The sequence below is a fragment of the Balaenoptera musculus genome, chromosome 6, assembly GCF_009873245.2.
Source record: "Balaenoptera musculus isolate JJ_BM4_2016_0621 chromosome 6, mBalMus1.pri.v3, whole genome shotgun sequence".
In the NCBI taxonomy this organism is placed as follows: Eukaryota; Metazoa; Chordata; class Mammalia; order Artiodactyla; family Balaenopteridae; genus Balaenoptera; species Balaenoptera musculus.
In genome coordinates this window covers 62,200,810-62,223,493 of record NC_045790.1, presented here as the reverse complement: position 1 = coordinate 62,223,493, position 22,684 = coordinate 62,200,810, and the positions used below count along the sequence as shown (strand labels likewise).

The window sequence follows — 22,684 nt, the reverse complement described above, 5'->3', positions numbered from 1 at the left end:
TACCCTTCCCCCTCCCCGGGTCCTCAAGTCCATTCTCTACATCTGTGTCTTTATTCCTGTCCTGTCCCTAGGTTCTTCAGAACCTTTTTTTTTTTTTTTTAGATTCCATATATATGTGTTAGCATACGGTATTTGTTTTTCTCTTTCTGACTTACTTCACTCTGTACGACAGACTCTAGGTCCATCCACCTCACTACAAATAACTCAATTTCGTTTCTTTTTATGGCAGAGTAATATTCCATTGTATATATGTGCCACATCTTCTTTATCCATTCATCTGTCAATGGACACTTAGGTTGCTTCCATAACAATTACTCTTATCTTGAATTTGTGTGATAAACTTTTAACCATTATTAAATTTCATGATGTTTTTGTTGACCACTGATGGAATTTATTTTCTATATGCAGATATGTAATTTCATAGATTGTTACAATACAATAAGGCTTAATTGCATACTTGGGTAAGGTGAAAACATATTTTGGAATCCATTATTATCAAAGACTCTAGAATTCTATAATATGATGAAGGAACCATTCTGTGACACTATTAGCATTACTCATAAATGCTACTACAATCTAGAATTTTCAAGACTCTATACATAGATAGTAGCCTAAGAAAATTACTTTTAAGAACAAATATGCTTAACTACCAGCCTTGGGATTATTAAGTACAAGCAATATTTTAAATTGTATAAAAATGGTGATGCTTATTAATGTCACTTTATGACCAAGATATAATATGTTTAATATGAACAGTTTCTATTTTAATTTTTACAAAAACTATATTACTATTTTAAAACCAATTGTCATTGGCCCTGGTAAAAAGCTAGTAACTTGTGCATCCTGCATACTGTGTTCAGTACATATTCAGTAAGTACTTAGTTGACAAGGAACAGAAGTAAGGAAAATGCCAACAGTCTAATTCTTATTTCTAGATCCACAATGCCAGCAGGACAAGAGGTATACAGCCTTGATTGTAACTTAGAGGGATATAGTTTGCTTCTCTTTAGTCCTTGCACAAAGAAAAAACAGTACAGAGCAGTGGCTCTAAAAGCTTACTTCTAATGAAATACTACTCAGAGCCTCAAAAGAAAAAGAGACAAAAATGGACCTGCTCTGCAGCCACCAACATTCCCCAAGGCAGCTCCTGAAGAACTTCTTTGATTGGAAAATACAATTTGCAAATTACTAATGTAGTGGACAGGAACACTGGATTAAGAGTCACAAGATCTGGGTGCACATGCTAGATCTTCCAACTACTTGCTGTGCAACAGTTTTCAAAGGTGTTTCTTAACCTCTCTTGGACTCGGCTTTCCTATCCATTATATGGTCCCATATAACTGGTCAGGAGGAAAGTTAGATAAGATGCTGTACATACAAAAGAACCTTATAAAGTGTGATCTACGATGTAAATATAAAGTATATTACAATTAACGGCCCATATGCTATGCAATAAGTAAAAACACTTTTCCCTCCCTACCCCTCCCCTTCCCAAGACAACTTACTTATTTCACATATAACAAAGGAGTTTAAGGCTATCAAAATGAAAGCCCAAAAGTCAGATTAAAAGGAAAAAGTGGGAAGGGCAGCACATATAGACTTGTTTTCTATGACTTTTCAGGATAATTCAAGTTAAGTTCATCTCCTACAACTTACCCAAAAGAAGGACTCCACCAAAATATCCACTGGTTTTTTATTTTAAATTTCCACTAACCTATTTTTAATAAACATTATTTGCAAGCATTTTTAATCGAAGTACACTATGGACACTCTTTTCTCTAGGCCCACATGAGCTTTCACAATTATTAGGTATGATATCAATGCCCATACCAGATGCCCTCAATCATGAAAAATGAATGATAAGGAAAAAGAATATCATTCATTTGTTAGATACAGACAACTCAAATGATTTAATAAATATGATAAAGCTGCAAAACTTCCTAGGAAAACTATTTGAAAGAGTTGGCACTGAGTCTCTTTAAATATACTATCAGTGATAAAGATTATAGCTCTTTAATTATAACGCCTATACATAAATGCATAGTTTTTGTTATAGATCATGTTACAAAGGTCTTAGACATAAAACTATTTACTTTATCTTTCCTGCAACCTTATATACATAAGAAATTTTGAAAAGTGGTTAGGGGAATTTTTGGTGCACCCTGTGGTGGACTTTTATAAAACCACAGGTTTGAAATGGAGGAAATAGCTCCAGCTTATTTCTCTTGAGTCTTGGTTAAGTCTCTTAACCAGCAAATTGTATGGTTATCGTCCCACAGAAGCTGAAGACTGAAGAAATGTTAAAAGAGCAGTGTTTTACCACCTTGAATGGGCTGCATTTCAGTTGCATTCCAACTGTGTGGGAAGGTAAGAAAGTAATTCAATTCGGGTACAAGCATAATCTCAAAGACCAATGATGATGAACAGCTTACATGTACTCAGACTCTATGCCTATCCCTCTGATGCCCCTCCCACTACCACCTCTGCACTTTTCACCTTTCTGAATGCCAATGGAAAGCCTCTTTAAAGTACTGCTGTAGTGGAAGCAGAAGTTCACACACCAAACTGCTGCACCTTCTTACATAACCAACCCATTATTGAGTAGGGGAATTATGACATCAGCAGTGTGTTAGCCAATTACTCTACTAAATAGTTAGTACCCACTGATTCTCACACTCCCATGTCATTGGCTGAATTTCATAAGGATAGCTGCTATATTTTACTATCTTTAATTTGAACTAATTCTGATACAGGCTTGATGCTTGGTAATCTATGAAACAACTATGGATATGAATGTGGCATATGCACTTAGCTGAGTGCCATTTTAGAATGCCCAAGTCAGGAATCATGCAGGGTGACACAAGAGTACCAAAGGGACAGCAAAAGATTAACATATGAGGCTCATATTTGTTTTCATTAGACCACCCTGAGAAGGGCCTAGAAATTTCACATTATAGGAGCCTCAACGCCCTTTCACACTATTTCCTGCGCTAGCTGCTAGTACTTTTCAATGCAGCATGCCTTTAATCCTACTTCGGGTGGGCTAGGGAGGTGGATAGGAAGGAGGCGTTCTCTTGAGGTTTTTATAGCCCCACAGAGAGCTAATAAGCTATCTGAAGCATTTAAAAATATTAACTGTAACCATATAATGTGAAGAACAGCTCCAATACTGTTTTGTCTTAAACATATACAAGTAGTAAAAGTTCCTTACCATATTAGCTATTGTCAACCATCAAGAAAGGAAAAACCTATCTCAAAATCTCACATTTTAAAAAGTTATTGAAAAAATTCAGACATAAGACCCCGTATTTGACATATTAAAATACTCTATGTTTTGTGTACATTTAGTTCATAATTTATAGAGAACATGGATCAATTACCTCATATTCTTTCCATGAGCCAAACTCAATGTATTCTCTACCATAAAATGCCAGAATGACCAAGTGGCCTAAAATGTTAAAAGCAAGAAGAATTAGGTTAACATTAAAAATTAATTCTTTGATATCTAGAAGATATATGATTATTTTAAATTATTGAATTTGTGGATAAATACTAATTACCATACAAATGCATTATTTTTAAAGTATTTCTTTGCATAACTATATTTTTTAAAGTTTCCTATTTAGCCAAAAAAAAAAAAAAATGTTGCATTGATTTTACAGAAAAGGAGAGAGAACTTCTACTTTTCAAAGAATTAGAATTCAAGTAAGCATATTAATCTAATAATCAGGAAAAATTTAAGTGAGGGAAAATAATGAAGAGAAGAATTCTTTGAAAAAACCTATGCTTTTAAATTGTGAAGATGAGAGACCAGCCAGTTCTGAGAACAGCCTGATATAGAGAAGCAAAAGTGAGAATGGATTAGCAGCTGACATACCTTTGCTCATTCCTTAAAAATAATTAAATAAGATTTATTTCTTAAAAATAAACAAGCAGAAACAACATACAAACAGGTCACAAACTGGAGAAAATTAATAAGATATACATGATTATTCAGTTTTATGGAAATTTTAAAAAGAAATCTTTGGTTCAGAGACAAATGGGCAATGCTATTTTAAAACTAATGATTTTTACTGGCTAATAAATTAAATTTAGGGTAACACTTACATATAAAAATGTAATTAAGTATATTGTTTATATATGTTCATACCGTTTTTGCCCTAAATTTGGCCCATGATATCGGAGATAAATTTCGTACAAAGTATTCTGATCATTAAGTCAACTGTAAACAGCATCATAGCTGCCTGGCGTGATTTAGTTTTGTTTGTTTTCTTTTTTTCTTTAAAGGTAAAGGTGACATTAAGTGACAGTTGCCATAAATTTTTATGTCGGTCCATTAAACTCAGAAAAATAACAAAGCAAACAGGCACAGCTGAGTATATATGAACAGGGAACAGTCTAAATACACATTTTCGGGGTTACTTGAACATGACAAGACAAGGATCACTAAAGTAATCACAGGTGTTTGCTGTGTATTTAGGCGATTACAAGTCAGATACAGCAAAAATGCAATAATCTACACTAATTAACACACCAGAGTTCTCAGAAAGAACTTGGCAATTTTAACCCTATTATCAGATTTTCCTGTTACCTTATTATCATTATGACATATATTTTCTGACATGAGGTATTATTGTACATATTTATTATAAATTAAGTGACTAAATACTTCATAACAACTTTGAGCAAAATGACTATGAGTTATACATACCCATAATCAGATGTTTCTAAGATAATTCTACCAAGTCCTTTAGCTTGGATTCTCTTCTCCAACCACCCTCACCTGTACTTAACTTGAGTGAATATCAAGTAAGAAAATTCAAGCTAATCTACAGTTATCTGTGTCCTCTACTCCTCTCCAAACAGGTTACAAGTAAAATCTCTTTGAAGACATCTTTCGCCACCTCATTCTGAAACTAACACAGTTGCTCGGGATCTCTTCATGTCTTGAATTATTACAAGTTTCTCAGACTCCATATCAGATCACTAATAATACAAATTGTCTTTGCCATTAATCATTTTAACTTTAAGATCCAATTCATTTCTTAAAGCCTGTTCTCATATAATATTATTCAATTACTTATTTAAAAAAGAACTGCAACTATGTTAGGCGCCACACATACAAATATTAAATATACATGGTCCACACACACAGGTAGCTCACTCACTACCATGCCAATCACAGCAAGATGCTCCCTCCCTCAAAACTCTACACTGGCCCCACAAGAACTTATTTTCTTGTTTCTTTCTATATTCTACAATGACTTTCTTCTCATCTCTGGCACAAATAATCCAAGTATCTTCATCTTGCCCTTCAACATTTATTGACTCACTACTATGTGCTTGGCAATGTGCTAGAAGTTGATTAGGTATTCAATGCCAAGCAAAACACAGTTTTTTGTATTCAGGTTCCACCTCATCTGCTCCCACATACTATGCTAACTCTCTCAGTGGCTTTATAATTCTCCTGGTATTCATTTTTTTCACACTCATTTTCTCATACTCCACAACTAATAGTAAACAAATCCTGCTGATTTGTCACCCATGTCAGATGATCCCTTCCAGCACCATCCTGAGACTCAGGCAAAAAGAGTCACTGCCCTGGGCCTTACACTTTAGAGAACCCACTTTGGCTCCCTGGCCAGGTACTTCTTCTTGAAGTGAGAAGTCTGCAGAGTCCAGGGCATGCTCTCTGACTCCTCAGCACTCTACCACAGCAGATTCCCAGGATCCCAAATTTACATACAGAGCCCTGAAGTATTGTCCCCAAGGCAGACAGAGATGCAGGCAAACCCACCTCTAGGCCCAAGGGGCGGTCAAGAGATAGCTTGCAAGGGGTGAGGCAAGGTTGCCTGGGGAATAGGCATGTGGACATGCTATGGCAAAGAACCTAGGATATGGGCAAAAGGAGGTAGACTACAGGAGAAGAACAAGGTGACAGAAGGCCAATTCTCCTTTGGCCACTATATTCTAGAACAGAACTCCTAAAAAAATCTGTAAATTCTAAATGATCATCCACCTCATTACAAAGCCGTATCAGTCAAATTAGGAGGTAGAGCACATTTTATTTAACAGTTAACTGATTTGCAGCATTTAAATATTCAGAAATATAATGAGTGAACTTTCATTTGTACTCTTGCACCCATCAGTGTTAAGGATGGGCCTGGTTTCTACATCCTATTTCTACTTATGGTTCACCAGTTTCAATCTTCATTATAGCCCATCAAATATTATTATAAAAGTAGTGGCAGTAGAAGCAGTAGTAGCAAAAGTAGCATTGATAATACCTCTCACTGAAGGTCCTAGCATAGTATGAGGCACATAACCTTTACTAAACTCTTTCATGCTTTTGTGTTACTTACAACCCAACTAGCTAGTTATCTTCATCTTATCCATGAGCTGAAAATAACAGAGTGGCAGAAGAAGGATCTTAACCAAAGTCTTTCTGAATTAGTAGCCCAGGTTCTTCACCCTATCCTTCCTTTCTGATGATTAAAACAGGTTTACCTGGCTTCAGACCACTCCCTGCTAATCTACACAGATCTGCCAGATTAATCTCCGTAAAAGACTTCTTTCACCTTAACATTTGATCCAGTTTTTAAAATATACACTACTGGTTATGCTCTATCCAGTTAAGTTCCAAATTCTTAGCCTGATTTTTCTTTCAACCCCATCTGCTTCATTATTTCCTAAAAAAACTCTTCAAATTCTTCACAGCAAAATCATACCTTGCCTCTGCCTCCCATATGCTTAACCCCTTTTCCACATCCCTCAGCCAATACACCTCCCTAAAAACTTTTAAGATCCATCTCATGCTTTACCTCCTCCCTAAAGACTTCTCTAACTACTCAAGCCCAGAATCTTTTCTCATCCCCAATTTTCTATATTCGCATAATACTGAGAGTCTCTGATCGCTCAACAAGTAAGTAAGCTATGAACTTAGCAGGGTGTCAACCACAAAGGATATGACATACCTTATGACTTCACATCACTTTATGGAGTTCCTCTTGTTGGAAGACACCATAGGGGAAACTAGTAAAGTGGCTCTAAAGACAAAGCACCTGGCTGATAATCCGCCTTGATCATATATTAGCACAGACTTTGCTGTTGAACTTGTACAGTAAAGTAACTACCAGCAGTTCATTTATGATTAGCGGACTTTTTGGTCCCTGAGCCCATTTCGATCTTAAATTTTTTGAGAACACCAAAAAACTTTTGTTTATGTGTATTATATCTAGTTGTGCAATGGCATATATTCAACAGCCAGCTTTCCCTCCTTTACCCTCAAAAATGCCAAATTTGTAGTTTCAACTCATTTCCATGATGTAAATACTCCCAATGTGGCTAGTTTCAAGCTAGCAATGTGACATCTGAATAAAGATTTAAGAAGAGATTAACAACACTGGCTCTCTTGAGCTGGTAAGAATGGGCTTCAGTAGGTCACTACTTATGTCTATCCATTTACCATATTAGAAAACAAAATGTTAGGAAAAAGTCCAAGATGGTGGCATAGAAAGACCCTAAACTCACCTCCTCCCATGGATAAACCAATGCTACAGCTACATATGGAACAATTCCCTATGAAAAAGACCAAAAAATTAGTCAAACAACTTCTGCACAGCAAACAGTAAAAGGGCAAACAGTAAAAAGGCCACATCAAGACAGATAGCAGAGGCAGTCTCACCAAAAACCTCATCACAGTGTGGCAACCCACAACTGGGAGGGATCTCACAAATTCAGACCTTCTCCCTAAAGAGCGAGGGGTTCATGCCCTGTATCAGGCACCCCAACCCTGAGGACCTGCAACAAAGAGACAAGCCTCCAAAACATCTGGCTTTGAAAACAATGAGGCTCACATCCAGGAGACCCATAGGGCTGCAGGGAGCTGAGATACTTCTCTTAAAGGGCTTGAGTGCAGATTCACTCACCCTGGACACTGGCACAAAAGCAGCAGTATGAAAATGCCTAGACTACATGTGAAGAAGATTCATTTGCTAGTCTTAAAGCATCCACCAGAGGGACAGAGGCCTGTTGGAACTCTCTAGGGGAGGCGGAGGAGCTGGTTAGTTTTCTGCTCTCCCTCTACCGTGGTAATGCTAGCACATATGCCCTGACCCTGTGCTCTCCTGTGGCCCTGCAAAAGCTGGTTGGCACACCCCAGCCCTGAGCTCTCCTGCTGCCTCATTAAAGCTGGCAGGCATGGGCAGTATACACAGGGGATTCTCCTTGATCACCTATCTGGCTCTGGTGGCCAAGGGGCTTACATTCTTGGGTCCCACAGGACTGTAACAATAGGAAAGACAGTTGTGGCAGGCTACCATCCCCAAGGCACCAAGAGACAGCAGACTGAAACATACCCCAGATCTTTCAGTGAAAAAGGACAATTTACTTGTCCTATAATTGTATCTTGAGGGACAGAATTGAGGCTTGCTACACAGAGCTAGAGACTACAAAACTGCGCTCAGGGAACATAGGCTGGGAAACACCATCTTTGTACTGTCCCTTGGCCTTGCTACAGCTCTCTACTACCTCCCAGAAAACAGCTTATACACATGACTGAAGCCCCAATTTTTGCAACTGTTGCCCAAAAGACACCTCCAGGTCTCCAGCAAGGTTTATGATTGCAGTCCCACAGGACTGTATCTATTTGCCTCCTTTAAAAGCTGTCTGAGGGTCTGGCTTCCCATCAGCCTGAAGCTAGGTACTGACTAAGATACTTCCCTTTGGAATACTGATAGATAATGGGTACACCGTCAACAACTGGGAACTATCAGTAATAAATCAGGCTGCTTGGACAATCACAAAGGTTCAACAGACAACCAAGACCTAGGGTGAGGTTGAAAGATACGGTTCCTCTCCTAACACAACGCCACTCCTTCAAGACTGGGAAGGTAGCTGTTTCACCTAATATACAGAAACAAACACAGAGTCGAGCATAATGAGGACATAGAGGAACATGTTCGAAAGGAAAGAACAACATAAAACCTCAAAAAAAAAAAACTTTAATGAAAAGGAGATAAGTAATTTGCTTGATAAAGAGTAAAAGATAATGGTCATAAAGATGTCCACTGAACTTGGGAGAAGAATGGATAAACACAGTGAGAACTTCAACAAAGAGATGGAAAATATAGGAAAATACCTAACAGAAGTCAAAGAGCTGAAGAATAGGATAACTGAACTGAAAAATATACTAGAGGGGTTCAAACAGACTAGGTGAAGCAAAGAAAGAATGAGTGATCTAGAAGAAAGGGCAGTGGAACTCACACAGAACAACAAAAGGAAAAAGAATTTCAAAAAGTGAAAATAGGTTACAGGACCAATGGGACAACATCAAACAGACTACCATTTGCATTATAGGGATCCCAGAAGGAGAGGAGAGAAAGAGGCAGAAAACTTATATCAAAAAAAAAAAAAAAAAAATGGTTGAAAACTTCCTTAACCTGGGGAAGGAATCAGAAATCCAGGTCCAAGAAGCCTAGAGTTCCAAAAAAGTTGAACCCAAAAAGATCCACACCAAGAAACATTACAATTAAAATGTCAAAAGTTAAAGAGGAAATCTTAAAAGCAGCAAGAGAAAAACAACCTGTTATGTACAAGGGAACCCGCATAAGACTATCGGCACACTTTCAGCAGAAACTTTGCAGACGAGGAGTAGCACAATATATTTAAAGTGCTGAAAGAAAAAAACTTCCAACCAAGGATACTCTGTGTGGCAAGATTACCATTCAGAATTGAAGAAGAAATGTTTTCCAGACAAGCGAAAGCTAAAGGAGTCTATCACCGCTAAACCAGCCTTCCAAGGAATGTTAAACAGACTGAAAAAAAGGGCATTAATTAGTAGCAACAACTACAACAAAAACATGTGAAAGTATAAATCTCACTGGTAAAGGTAAATCTATTATAAAGGTAGTGGATTAATCACTTATAAGGCTAATATGAAGATTAAAAGACAAACAAAAGTAAAAATAAATATAACTATAGTAATCAGGTAAGAGGAACACAAAATAAAAAGATGTAAAATGTGCCATCAAAAACATAAAATGTGGGGGAGAGGGTAAAAAATGTAGTTTTAAAATGCATTCAAACTTAAAGTTGTTATGAACTTAAAATAGAATGTTATTTACATAGGCTGTTATTTGTGAGCCTCATAGTAGCCACAAAGCAAAAGCCTACGGTAGATACCAAAAAATAATGAGAAAGGAATCTAAACAAAACACTAAAGAAAGTCATCAAACCTCAAAAGAGAAGAAAGCAAGAGAAAAAGAAAGGAACAGAGAAGAACTACAAAACAGCTATAAAACAATTAACAGGAAGGCAGTAAGTACATACCTATTAATAACTACTTAAAATGTAAATAAACTAAACCGCTCCAGTCAAAAGACATAGAGTGGCTGAATGGATACATAAACAAGACCCATCTATCTGCTGCCTACAAGAGACTCACTTCAGATATAAGGACACACACACAAAGAAAGTGAAGGGATGGAAAAAGATATTCCATGCAAATGGAGACCAAAAGAAAGCTGGGACAGCTATACTTACACCAGAAAAAAATAGACTTTTAAACAGCTACTACAATAAAAGAAGGGCATTGGATAATGATAAAGGGGTCAACCCAAAGAGAAGACATAATATTTGTAAATATATATGTGCCCAACATAAGAGCACCAAAATCCAACACAAATATTAACAGACCTAAAGGGTGAAAGTGATGGAAATACAATAATAGTGCAGAACCCTCATAACCCACTTACATAAATGAATACTTCATCCACACAGAAAATCAAGAAACATTACAGGAAGAAAACTGGAAAAATCATAAATATGTGAAGGTTAAACACCATGATACTAAACAACCAATGGGTCAATGAAGAAATCAAAAGAGAAATCAAAAAATACCTTGAGACATTTGTATATTTTGGAGATTAATCCTTTGTTGTTTCTTTCGCAAATATTTTCTCCCACTCTCAGGGTTGTCTTTTTGTCTTGTTTATGGTTTCCTTTGCTGTGCAAAAGCTTTTAACTTTAATTAAGTTCCATTTGTTTATTTTTAAAACAATCCAATTAAAAAATGGGCAGAAGACCTAAATAGATGTTTCACCAAGGAAGACATACAGATGGCCAAGAGGCACATGAAAAGATGCTCAACATCACTAATAATTAGAGAAATGCAAATCAAAACTACAATGAGGTATCACCTCACACCAGTCAGAATGGCCATTATCAAAAAATCTAGAAACGATAAAACACTGGAAAGGGTGTGGGGAAAAGGGAACCCTCCTGCACTGTTGGTGGGAATGTAAATTGATACAGACACTATGGAAAACAGTATGGAGGTTCCTTAAAAAACTAAAAATAGAACTACCATATGACCCAGCAATCCCACTACTGGGCTTATACCCTGAGAAAACCGTAATTCAAAAAGAGATATGTATCACAATGTTCATTGAAGCACTATTTACAATAGCCAGGACATGGAACCAACCTAAATGTCCATCAACAGATGAATGGATAAAGAAGATGTGGCACATATATACAATGGAATATTACTCAGCCATAAAAAGAAACGAAATTGAGTTATTTGTAGTGAGGTGGATGGACCTAGAGTCTGTCATACAGAGTGAAGTATGTCAGAAAGAGAAAAACAAATACCATATGCTAATGCATATATATGGAATTAAAGGAAAAAATGGTACTGATGAACCTAGTTGCAGGGCAGGAATAAAGATGCAGACATAGAGAATGGACTTGAGGACACGGGGTGGGAGGGGGAAGCTGGGGCGAAGTGACAGTAGCATCGACATATACACACTACCGAATGTAAAATAGTTAGCTAGTGGGAAGCAGCAGCATAGCACAGGGAGATCAGCTTGGTGCTTTACAATGTTTTACAATGACCTAGAGGGGTAGGATAGGGAGGCTGGAAGGGAGGCTCAAGAGGGAGGGGATATGGGGACATATGTATGCATATGGCTGATTCACTTTGGTGTACAACAGAAACTAACACAGTATTGTGAAGCAATTATACTCCAATAAAGATCTATTAAAAAAAAATCTAAAAAAAAAATACCTTGAAACAAAAAAAATTGAAACACAACTTACCAAAATATATGGGATGCAGTAAAAGCAGTTCTAAGAGGGATGTATGGTGATAATACAAGTCTAGCTCAAGAAAAAAGAAAAATTTCAAACAAGCTAACTTTACACCTAAAAGAACTAGAGAAAGAACAAACAAAGCCCAGAGTGAGTTGAAAGAAGGAAATAACAATGATCAGAGCAGAAATAAACAAAATAGAAGCTAAAAAGACAGTAAAAGAGATTGATGAAACTAAACACTGGTTCTTTGAAAAAATAACCAAAATTGACAAACCGTTAGCTGAATTCTCTTTACCAAGAAAGATAAAGAAGGCTCACAACTAAGGAGCCCGCCTGCCGCAACTAAGACCCAACGCAACCAAATAAATAAATAACTAAATAACTAAATACTTTTTAAAGAGACAGCTCAAATAAATAGAATCAGAAATAAAAGAGGAGATGATACAACTGATAAACAGAAATACAAAGAATCATAAGAGACTACTAAGAACAATTATACATCAATAAACTGGACAACCTAGAAGAAACAGATAAATTCCTTGAAACACAGAATCTTCCAAGACTGAATCAGGAAGAAATAAAAAATCTGAATAGACCAATTTCCAGTAAGAAGATTGAATCAGTAATAAAAAATCCCCCAACAAATAAAAGTCCAGGACTAGATGGCTTCTGTGCTGAATTCTATCAATCATTTAAAGAAGATTCAATAACTATCTTCCTCAAACTCTTTAAAAAAACTTAAGAAAAACCCTTCCAAACTCATTTCACGAGGCCAACGTTACCCTGATACCAAAACCAAACAAGGACACAACAAAAAAAGAAAATTATAAGCCAATATCCCTGATGAACATAGATGTAAAAATCCTCAACAAAATTTACCAAACGAATTCAACAATACAGTAAAAAGATCATACACCACCATCAAGTGGGATTCCAGGGATGCAAGGATGGTTCAACTTCTGAAAATCAATCAATGTGATACACCACATTAACAAAATGAAGGATAAAAATCATATGAACATCTCAATAGATGCAGAAGAAAGCTTTTGACAATATTTAACATCCATTTATGATAAAAAAACTCTCAACAAGGTTGTACAGAAGAAGTGTATCTCAACATAATAAAAGCCATATATAACAAGCCCACAGATAAAATCACACTCAGGGGGGAAAAGCTGAAAGCTTTTCCTCTAATGAACAAGTCAAGGATGCCCACTCTCACCACTTTTATTCAACATAGTATTAGAAGTCCTAGCCAGAGCAATTAAGGCAAGAAAAAAATAAATAAAAGTCATCCAAGTTGAAAAGGAAGAAGTAAAACTGTCATTATTTGAGGACAGCATGATATAAATATATGGTCTAAAGACTCCACCAAAACATTGTTATAATTTTTAAAAGAATTCAGTAAACTGGCAGGGTACAAAATCAACATACAAAAATGTGCTGCATTTCCATACATTAACACTGAGCTATCTGAAAGAAAATTAAGAAAACAAAACCTTTACAATTGCATCAAGAAGAGTAAAATACCTAGGAATAAATTCAAGAAAGGAACTGAAAGGCCTGTACACTGATAACTAGCAATATAAGATATTGATGAAAGAAGTTGAATGAAATACAAATAAATGGAAGGATATTTCATGCTAACAGATTAGAAGAAATAATATTGTTAAAATGTCCATATTACCTAAAGCAATGTACAGATTCAATGCAATCCCTATCAAAATACCAAAGGCATTTCTCGCAGAAACAGAACAATCTGGAAATTTTTATGAAACCAGAAAAGACCCTGAATAGCCAAAGCAATCTACAGAAAGAAGACCAAAGCTGGAGGCATCATGCTCCCTGATTTCAAACGATATTACAAAGCCATAGTAATCCAAACAGTATGGTATTGGCATAAAAACAAACATATCGTTTAATGGAACAGAACAGAGAGCCCAGAAACAAACCCACCCACGTATAATTAATCTACAACAAAGGATGCAAGAATATACAATGGGGAAAGGACAGTCTCTTTAATAAACTGTGTTGGGAAATCTGGACAGCCACATGCAAAAGAACAAAAACTAGACTACTATCTTACACCATACACAAATATTAACTCAAAATGCATTAAAAACTTAAATGTAGACCTGAAACCATAAAACTTTTAGAAGAAAACATGGACAATACGTTCCTTGACATCAGTCTTGGTGATGATTTTTTGGATCTGACTCCAAAAGCAAAGGCAACAAAAGCACAAATAAGCAAGTGGGACTACATAAACAAGAAGGATTCTGCACAGCAAAGAAACCATCAACAAAACAAAAAGGCAACCTACAGTATGGGAGAAAATATTTGTAAATCATATATCCAATAAGGGGTTAATGTCCAAAATACATAAACCACTCATACAATTCAACAGCTTAAAAAAAACAAAAAAACAAACAACAAAAAAACATAAAACAATCAATCCAATGTTAAAATGGGCAGAGGTTGAATATACATTTTTCCAAAGAAGACATACAGATGGCCAACAGGCACATGAAAAGATGCTCAACATTGCTAATCATCAGGGAAATGCAAATCAAACCCACAATGAGATATCACCTCACACCTGTTAGAATGGCTATTACCAACAAGACAAGAAATAACAACTGTTGGCAAGGATGTGGAGGAAAGTGAACACTTATGTACTCTTAGTGGGAATGTAAATGGGTGCAGCCACTATAAAAAACAGTATGGAGGTTCCTCAAAAAATTAAAAATAGAACTACCATATGATGCAACAATTCTACTTCTGAGTATTTAATCTGAGAAAAACAAAAACACTAATTTGAAAAGATATACGCACCCTATTTTTATTGCAGCGTTATTTACAATAGCCAAGATACAGAAACAACCTAAGTGTCCATCAGTGGATGAATGGATAAAGAAAATGTTGTATGTATAAACAGTGGAATACTACTTGGCCATAAAAAAGAATTAAATCTTGCCATTTGCAAGAACATGAATGTACCTTGAGGGTATCATGCTAAGTGAAATAAGTCTGACAGAGAAAGAGACATACTGTATGACCTCATATGTGGAATCTAAAAAACAAAACAAATGAACAAGCAAAACTCATACAAAAAACAGGATGGTTGGTTGCCAAAGGGGAGGGGGATTGGAGGTGGACAAATGGGTGAAGTGGTCAAGAGGTACAAACTTGCAATTAAAGAATAAATAAGTCATGGGAATGTAATGTACAAATGGTGACTATAGTCAATAATGCGGTAGTGCATATTTGAAGGTTGCCAAGAGAGTAAATCTTAAAAGTTCTCATCACAAGGAGAAAAAAGAAAAAAACTTTTTGTAACTTTGTATGGGACGGATGGTAACCAGGCTTACTGTCCTGATAATTCTGCAGTGTATACAAATATCAAATCATTATATTGTACACCTAAAACTAATATGTTAGCTGTCAATTATACGTGAACAAATAATGTAATAAATATTTACTAATTTGAAAATGACAGAAATAAAACCACTGCATCTTATAATAGTCATAATTTTATGAAATATATCTAAATTTCCAAGAAAAAACAATTTTATGAGAAGAGTGGCACCGTTTTACAGTTGAAACTTCTTTAACGTATTGATTAATAGAAGACAATTGGCTTCTCAGGTCTACTTCGGCACTCAAATTGCTGTTTTGGTTGAAATATATGAAGTAAATGCAGCCTCACACAGATACTTAGTTGAAAAGGAAGGACTTCCTGGTGACCCCTGGGGTCCTCCACTCACACTTCGAGCAGCATTCATATACAGTATACATTATGCACAGAAGACCCTAGTGCGAAAAGACCCTACCAATAGTGAGAGTCTGGACTAGTTTGATAGTTTAATTAGTTTTTCTCACCTAGCAATTATCTCAATATAAAGAATTCTATGTAAATATATATACATGCATATTATATTTCCCAATTCAACAACTCAAAGTGCTAAGAATATCAAGGAAAAAATGATAACTATAAAGTAAAAACTTAATTTGCAGGAGAAAAAATTTTATGCAGAGAATATTTATGAAGCTCATGTATGAATCTTCACTGAGCTGGACATAATCTTCAATTAAGCATAAAAGGTAAAATTATCTTCTACATTTTCACAAGTGGACAATGGTAGCATATGTACAAGATGATAAATCAGAGTTACATATTCATTGATTTAAAAAAATAGCTTCTGTGAAAAGAGAATTATATTTTGGTTAACTCTTAAATTTTAGATTTCTCAATTTAATGTTTTTAGCAATACTTCTTCAAACTGATATTGTTAAACAGTTTAACAATATAAGCACATAAGTCATACTCAAGAAAAAATTTGTTAATTTAAAATTTACAAAACTACAGGTAATAGCCCGTTGGTTTTATCTGACAAACTATATTCTTAACAGTAAGTGCTATTTTCCCTTGGCTCTAAGTATCACTGTAGCCTGGTATTCTTTTCCCTTTTAAAAATACCAAGGCAAAGTTAAGTATGTTCTGTACCTCCACCTTTACTTAAGCTTAGGCTGGAATTACCTTCTTCAAAAAACTGAAATAGGATAGCTAGTGCCTAAACCAGTTTAATCCCACTAGCTACTTCAAACTATTATATTTCAAACCACGTCTATTCTTTTGCAAATATTATCTTCTCATTACATTAAATGCCTTTGTGATCCCTTTAGCAACAACAGTATATATTAAAATTTAAACTATATTTTTGTAAGTCAAGGGTGAGCATATTGAACATTTTTTCAAGGGCAGGCCAAAAAGTACCAAAGGTAATCAGATTTTTATGAGACTCCACTGTTGCTTTACTTTTCAGCAGAAGCCACTGATACTCATTTTCGGTTTTCTTTTATCAACAGTGTTAGGTGCTAACACAAGGCTGGGCAGTTTACTCACTTCTGCTCTTACAGCTTTTTATATGGAAGAAAAATTTGGAGAGAGGTCAAATGTTTAAATGATATAAGGATCACCATACATATCTACTAAAATAAATAAATTTGCCTTCTTTATATTTTGCCCTTTGTCAGGGTAATTAGTATTTCATCTGTTTTAGTGTATATTTCTCTTACCAATTATTGCTCTGTAATCTTTAAAGATCCTGCCCCAATATTTGAATCTGTGAACAAGAGGGATTACTTTAAAAAGTTTACTCTAAAGAACTCCTTCTAATACTGAAAATGACTTAATAAAATATATAGTACATAATATCCCTCTTTGAAAACCATTTTGTTTCTGATTATATCTAGTTCCATGTTACTATTTTCAGCTGCCACCCTCTCCAGCAAAACCCTCATTACATTCTACCACAAGGAGTTAGCCAGAAAGATGACAATACTAGCTACCAGTTTGAGTGCCAATTCTAGACTATCATGCTACGTTCTCTATAGGTATATCTTGTTTTATCTTTCACCATACTTTCATTTTATAACACAACTGAGTATATAATATCCCCATATTTACATTAAAAAATCCGAGCTTAAAATAGTTAAAGAATTTAAGGATAATTAGCTAGCAAATGATAAAGCCACGATTTGAACTCAGGTCTATTTTACTTTTCAAAAGACTAGGACTCACGTCTTTCCCTAACAATTTTGCAAGTTGAAAAAGCTCATGCAACATGCATCAGATTTTTTTTTTTTAAGCTAAAGACATAAGTAGTCATGGATATTTGTGTATGTGGAATTCACGTGAGTGTCTCACATAACATAGTTTGGGTCTTTGTGGAAATTTTGCAGTTCCATTCAAGTACTACAACAGACTTCTATTAATACTGGGACAATCCTGACAAAAATCTATATTCAGGATTAGTTGAGGGAGGTGATCATCCCACAAATTTGCTTCATACTGAACCTGCTTTTTGTGTCTTCAAGAGTGAGCTGTGATTTCATACTCATAGGCTGAACTCCAGTGCATACCCATGCTTCATGATGTAGAAGAGGATAAAGTCGTTAACTATTAGAATGTGGGGCAGGGCAGGCTACCTAACTGCTCAACGACAATTCAGAATTTAGGCAGGACTGTTCTATAAAGTGCTATACAGTCACTATGTTAAAACAGAGATAGTAACTTCAGAAATATCATTGACAGTAAAAAGAACCATATAATAAAGTATTCTCTAGAAAAGGAGACAATTCAATGTTGTACAAGTGATGCCTAAATTCAAGTATTAAACTCACTGTGGCTCTAGTGGGTTACTAATATTTCAGATATTGATAATCTAGTGGTAACATTTCCAAACATTCTAGTTCTGCTTGGTAAAGGTAGTATTTACATTGCATTAGGATGCTAATTCATCAGTTGGCAGAAAAGTCTTCTCTGGTGATGCCATGCTGATCCCTGGATCTATGGCACCTCATAATAACCTCCTCTAATAGGAAGCTAGTATAATATTAGGTGAGCGTATGAAATAAAATATCTCAATGGGAAAATGCCACTGTGGGTAAGCTATTATTATAGAAATACAAAAAATGCATGGCATTTAATCACTGATAAACATTTCTACCCAAAGAAAATTTATTGTTAAAAAATAGTTTATAGTGTACCATTTACTTGTTCTATGCCATGTGCTTAAGCAGTTGATTTTACCTTTAGCTACAACTGTGTATTTTCTAATCTTTTAGGGCAGCTGTCAAGTAATCAGAGTAAGCAGTGCCATTTTAATAAGGAAGTCTTTTAATGAAATATAATAGGTCACAAATACTTAATTTCTGCTCTTTACTGTAATTACCAGTATGTACTACAACTGCCACTTTAACAATCTTTTCCAAATGCTGACACAAAAGATGAACAAATCAAGGGCATTAGCATGTGTGTATATTTACAGCTTACTGCTGTCAAAGGCTATAGTTCCACTGCAACTCCAGCAGCTATATGAGGATCTGTTTCTTTTGATGGAGGCATCCTGTTTCAGGTTGTGAATGTATCTGAATTAATCTCTTTTTCATGGCTATGTAAGCAAACACATACTAAAAGATACACAGGAGAAATGTTAACAAAGTTATAGCACAACACTACACCTCTAGGAATATCACAAACACTTTCACTGTCACTGTGTAGGATTGTACATTTTACTACTTTATTCTTTCTTCTTCAATAAATTCTCTGCTCCACTGGTTATTAGTTCATAATTTCAAAAAACACTGTTTATATATAGTTCAAATAGTGTGTTTTCTTAGATAAATTTTTAAGTTTATTATAAGCATCAGTTTTATATGCACATCCACTTAAACTGCATAGATAAAACTACAGAATTGCTGCAAAATTAAAATAGAGGATCCCCAAAAGAGAGAAAGCACAAATATTATGATTTTTATTTTTAAAAAGCATTCATTATGACTATTTTGCTACAGTTCAGTTTTATGATTTAAAAGAAGTATGTTTAAAAAATACTTCCCTGAAAACTCCTTTACATACATGACAATCCTTTTACTTTTTTGTTTTGTTTTATTTTGAGCATACTATTTTTTTAATCGGTAGCTTTTTAAATTTGGTACTATTATTGCTATTTTAATACCAGAAGTCCTAGGTACAAACAGTAGTAGTTTTATAAGAAGTTTGCCCATTTTTGAAAGGCTAAGCTTCCCCAAATCAAACTAGCTTACTGTGAAAAGAAAACCATGACAACTGTTTGTACCTCCTGCTTTATTATTACATCCGGCCTGGTCACTCTTAGAAATTCAATCTATTATGGTTGCTAGGAGTCTGTTGCTGTGCAACCTAGAAGGGTATGCTGTGCTTTCAGGCTAAGGAGTGCTAATAAACCTGTAGGCTTCCCTCTATGGGTCTGACCAGTGTGTTTAAAGGGCTTAATACTTTTCAAGAGTGATTGGACTACAATTCAAGACACATCCTATTAAAAACAAGTCACACTGAGAGATTTCTAACAAAGGGACAAAATGCTAAACATACACAAATATTCAAAATGTATCCTCAGAATCCCTAACTAATTTGGTAAAACAAACAAAGAACAGATTATGACCTACATTTCAATTACACCACCTACCATCCCCAAGATTTTATTTCCACATAGTCTCCTAATAGATTATAATGGATATAAATGAACTGAGAAAGTTACAAGAAAGAAAAAAAAGTACTATTAAGTACCTTCAAATTTGATTTAAAAAAAGACTGTGGTACTTATCTAAACTCCAATAGTAGAAAAATAAATTAAACGTAGGAACCCAGAAGTCATGAAGTTAGCAAAACTAAAAGCACCCACCCACCACTACACACACACAAAAAAATCACTGAGAAACTGAAGAAATTCTAAATTTCATTTTATTATAAAACCAGATGATTTTTTTTCATCCGTTTTGGTCAGTAATAATTTTATGTTAATTCTAAAATCTATTCTATCCTATCAGATGCATATTCTATAACTTTAAAGATTAACACTCAACAAGTTACTCACATACATTCATTACAATTAGTACTACTCGAATGCAAATGAGAACAAAAGAGAAAAATAGTAGTCTATCAATAAAATACTGCTAAACAAATTATGTGAAACAGAATTTGAAAAGTGGGCAGAAAAGAGGACTTCTACTTTCTTTAAAAGAAGAAATTGTATGGACTTTTATTTAGCTATGTATGATAGGCCTTTTTCATAAAGTATTTAAAGACAAAAATAGAGGTTGGCCTACCATAAAATACCAAAGACCATACAGATAAACAAAAATAATATATGATTTTACAATAACCATCTTATCCAGAACTTTCCAAGGCTATTTTGGCTATACTAATATTGCCCATAACTTCTGAAAGTTAAAAATAAAATTAAAAAAAAGCCAAACAACTACATTCACAGCAACCTTTAGCCCCTCTATCTAACTACTCTGAACTGGGAGCACTTTTTAAAATAATCTGTCAACTGCACTACCTTATTCTTTTTTAAAGAGCCATGAGCATCTGTCCTTCAATTGTTGTTTTTATTTCTTCTTCTCATTACATACCATAGGAAGCAGAATAAAGGAAATTAGCTATTTCTCTAAAAGTACCAAGAAACAATAAACAGAGGAATGCGGAACAACTATCCGAAAAAGAAAGACAAAGAATTCAATAATAGGAGAGCTGAAGCACGCTGAGAGGTGCAAAGGCAGCATCTGAGCAAAGAACTGAGGTTGAGGCAGGAAGAGAATGGGTTGGCTAAGAAGGTTTAGAACTGAAACAGCCTGTAAGTAAAGCCAAGCAGAGCAAAACAGAGCAAAAGGGGAAAGTGGACAGAAAGGATAATAAAGAGAGACAAGAATACAGAAAGAGAAGATTTGAAAGAAAATCTGCAGAAAGAAACATGAGGATTCATTTTACAGCTGAGAAAAAAAGGAAGAAACACAAATATGAAAATTTTATATTCAATAATTGTATTTTCCTTGATCCATCCTTACTTCTTAAGAAGCCATGCAACAACTCAGAAAAGAAAATGTTCTTTAAAGATGCAGTGATTATCAGTAACAATTGTGATGTAAAAAACCAAGTGATTAGTAACTTTAAGATTCAACAATTTTGCAATAAAGTACTTTGAAAACTTTCCAATTCTCATTTAGGATAAGAAAAATTTAACTTAATTCTAAAACCGCAGGACCTAACATATGAAAACCTTTTTTAAGTAATGAAAATTGATTTTTGCAAACAAGAACAAAACATTAAAACACACACTACAGATATATACACAGGGTAGTCAATATTAAGTCATTAAAGTCAGCTTCTACTAATGAGAATACCATTCACAGGGCCTGTGTCAGGCAAATGTGTTAATTATAAAGCAGTTATTTAATAGTTGGTCAATTACTAGTATGTATTACATAATGCCAGAAGAATCTGCTCTGAAAGAATCAAAGTTCTAAACTGGCTACATTAATATTTAGGATCCTGTCAGGCACTATTAACTAAAAGGCAATGGGGCAAAATAAAGAATAAAAATTTTTTTAAATGAGGATAGATATTTTAGTAGGAGTGTTGTTTACTGGGGTCTTGTGTCTTTAAAGTTACAAAGCTGCAATAATTATAAAATGTGGCTTCATTACAAGAAACCAGGAGCATGTAGGTACAGAGAATCATGTACTTATGGAATTTGGCCTCTCTTCTGCACATTCCAGTTTGCTTGGATTTGCAACACCCTGTCACACTTCATTCATTTCCACATACCACCCCCCACCAAAATCAAAGATCCTCAACAAAAGTTGCTGAATAAAACTGAATTCTGAATTTTTAAAAATTTCATTTTCATTTTGAAATGCATAATTGAGGATAATGAAAAAAGCATCTTGAAGTACATTCCATAAATCTGAGGGACAATTTCAGTTGCATCATATTAGAAATGCCAAAAACCTCAAAGACATATATATTTCACAATTTTTTTGTGAAAGCAAATACACAGAAAATCTTTAGAAAACAATAAAAGAAACCATCTTTATAAAGAGATAAATGTTACTTTCTCACAAAGCACTAACAAACTGTCTTTGTAGAGTCTATGCTAAATTTGGTTAATTCCAACTCAAAATCTGAGACCAGAAATATGAAAGTTCACAATTCAAAATTTTAAATGATACTTGTCTGGAAACTAACCTTTATTCCTTGCAT

At 34.9% G+C, this 22,684-nt stretch overlaps 1 protein-coding gene across 5 annotated transcripts in view; it reads right to left on the bottom strand.

Annotated features, from left to right (window-relative positions):
* The window catches only part of RFX3 (regulatory factor X3), a 293,286-nt gene that overhangs the window by 249,524 nt on the left and 21,078 nt on the right, over nucleotides 1–22,684 (bottom strand). Inside the window, exon 2 of one of the 5 annotated variants that reach the window (XM_036854088.1) lies at nucleotides 3,381–3,448. The exons of the other annotated variants lie outside the window; for them this stretch is intronic. The gene's annotated coding sequence lies outside the window, so the exon portion shown is untranslated. The remainder of the gene's footprint in view (nucleotides 1–3,380; nucleotides 3,449–22,684) is intronic. 5 annotated transcript variants of the gene reach the window in all.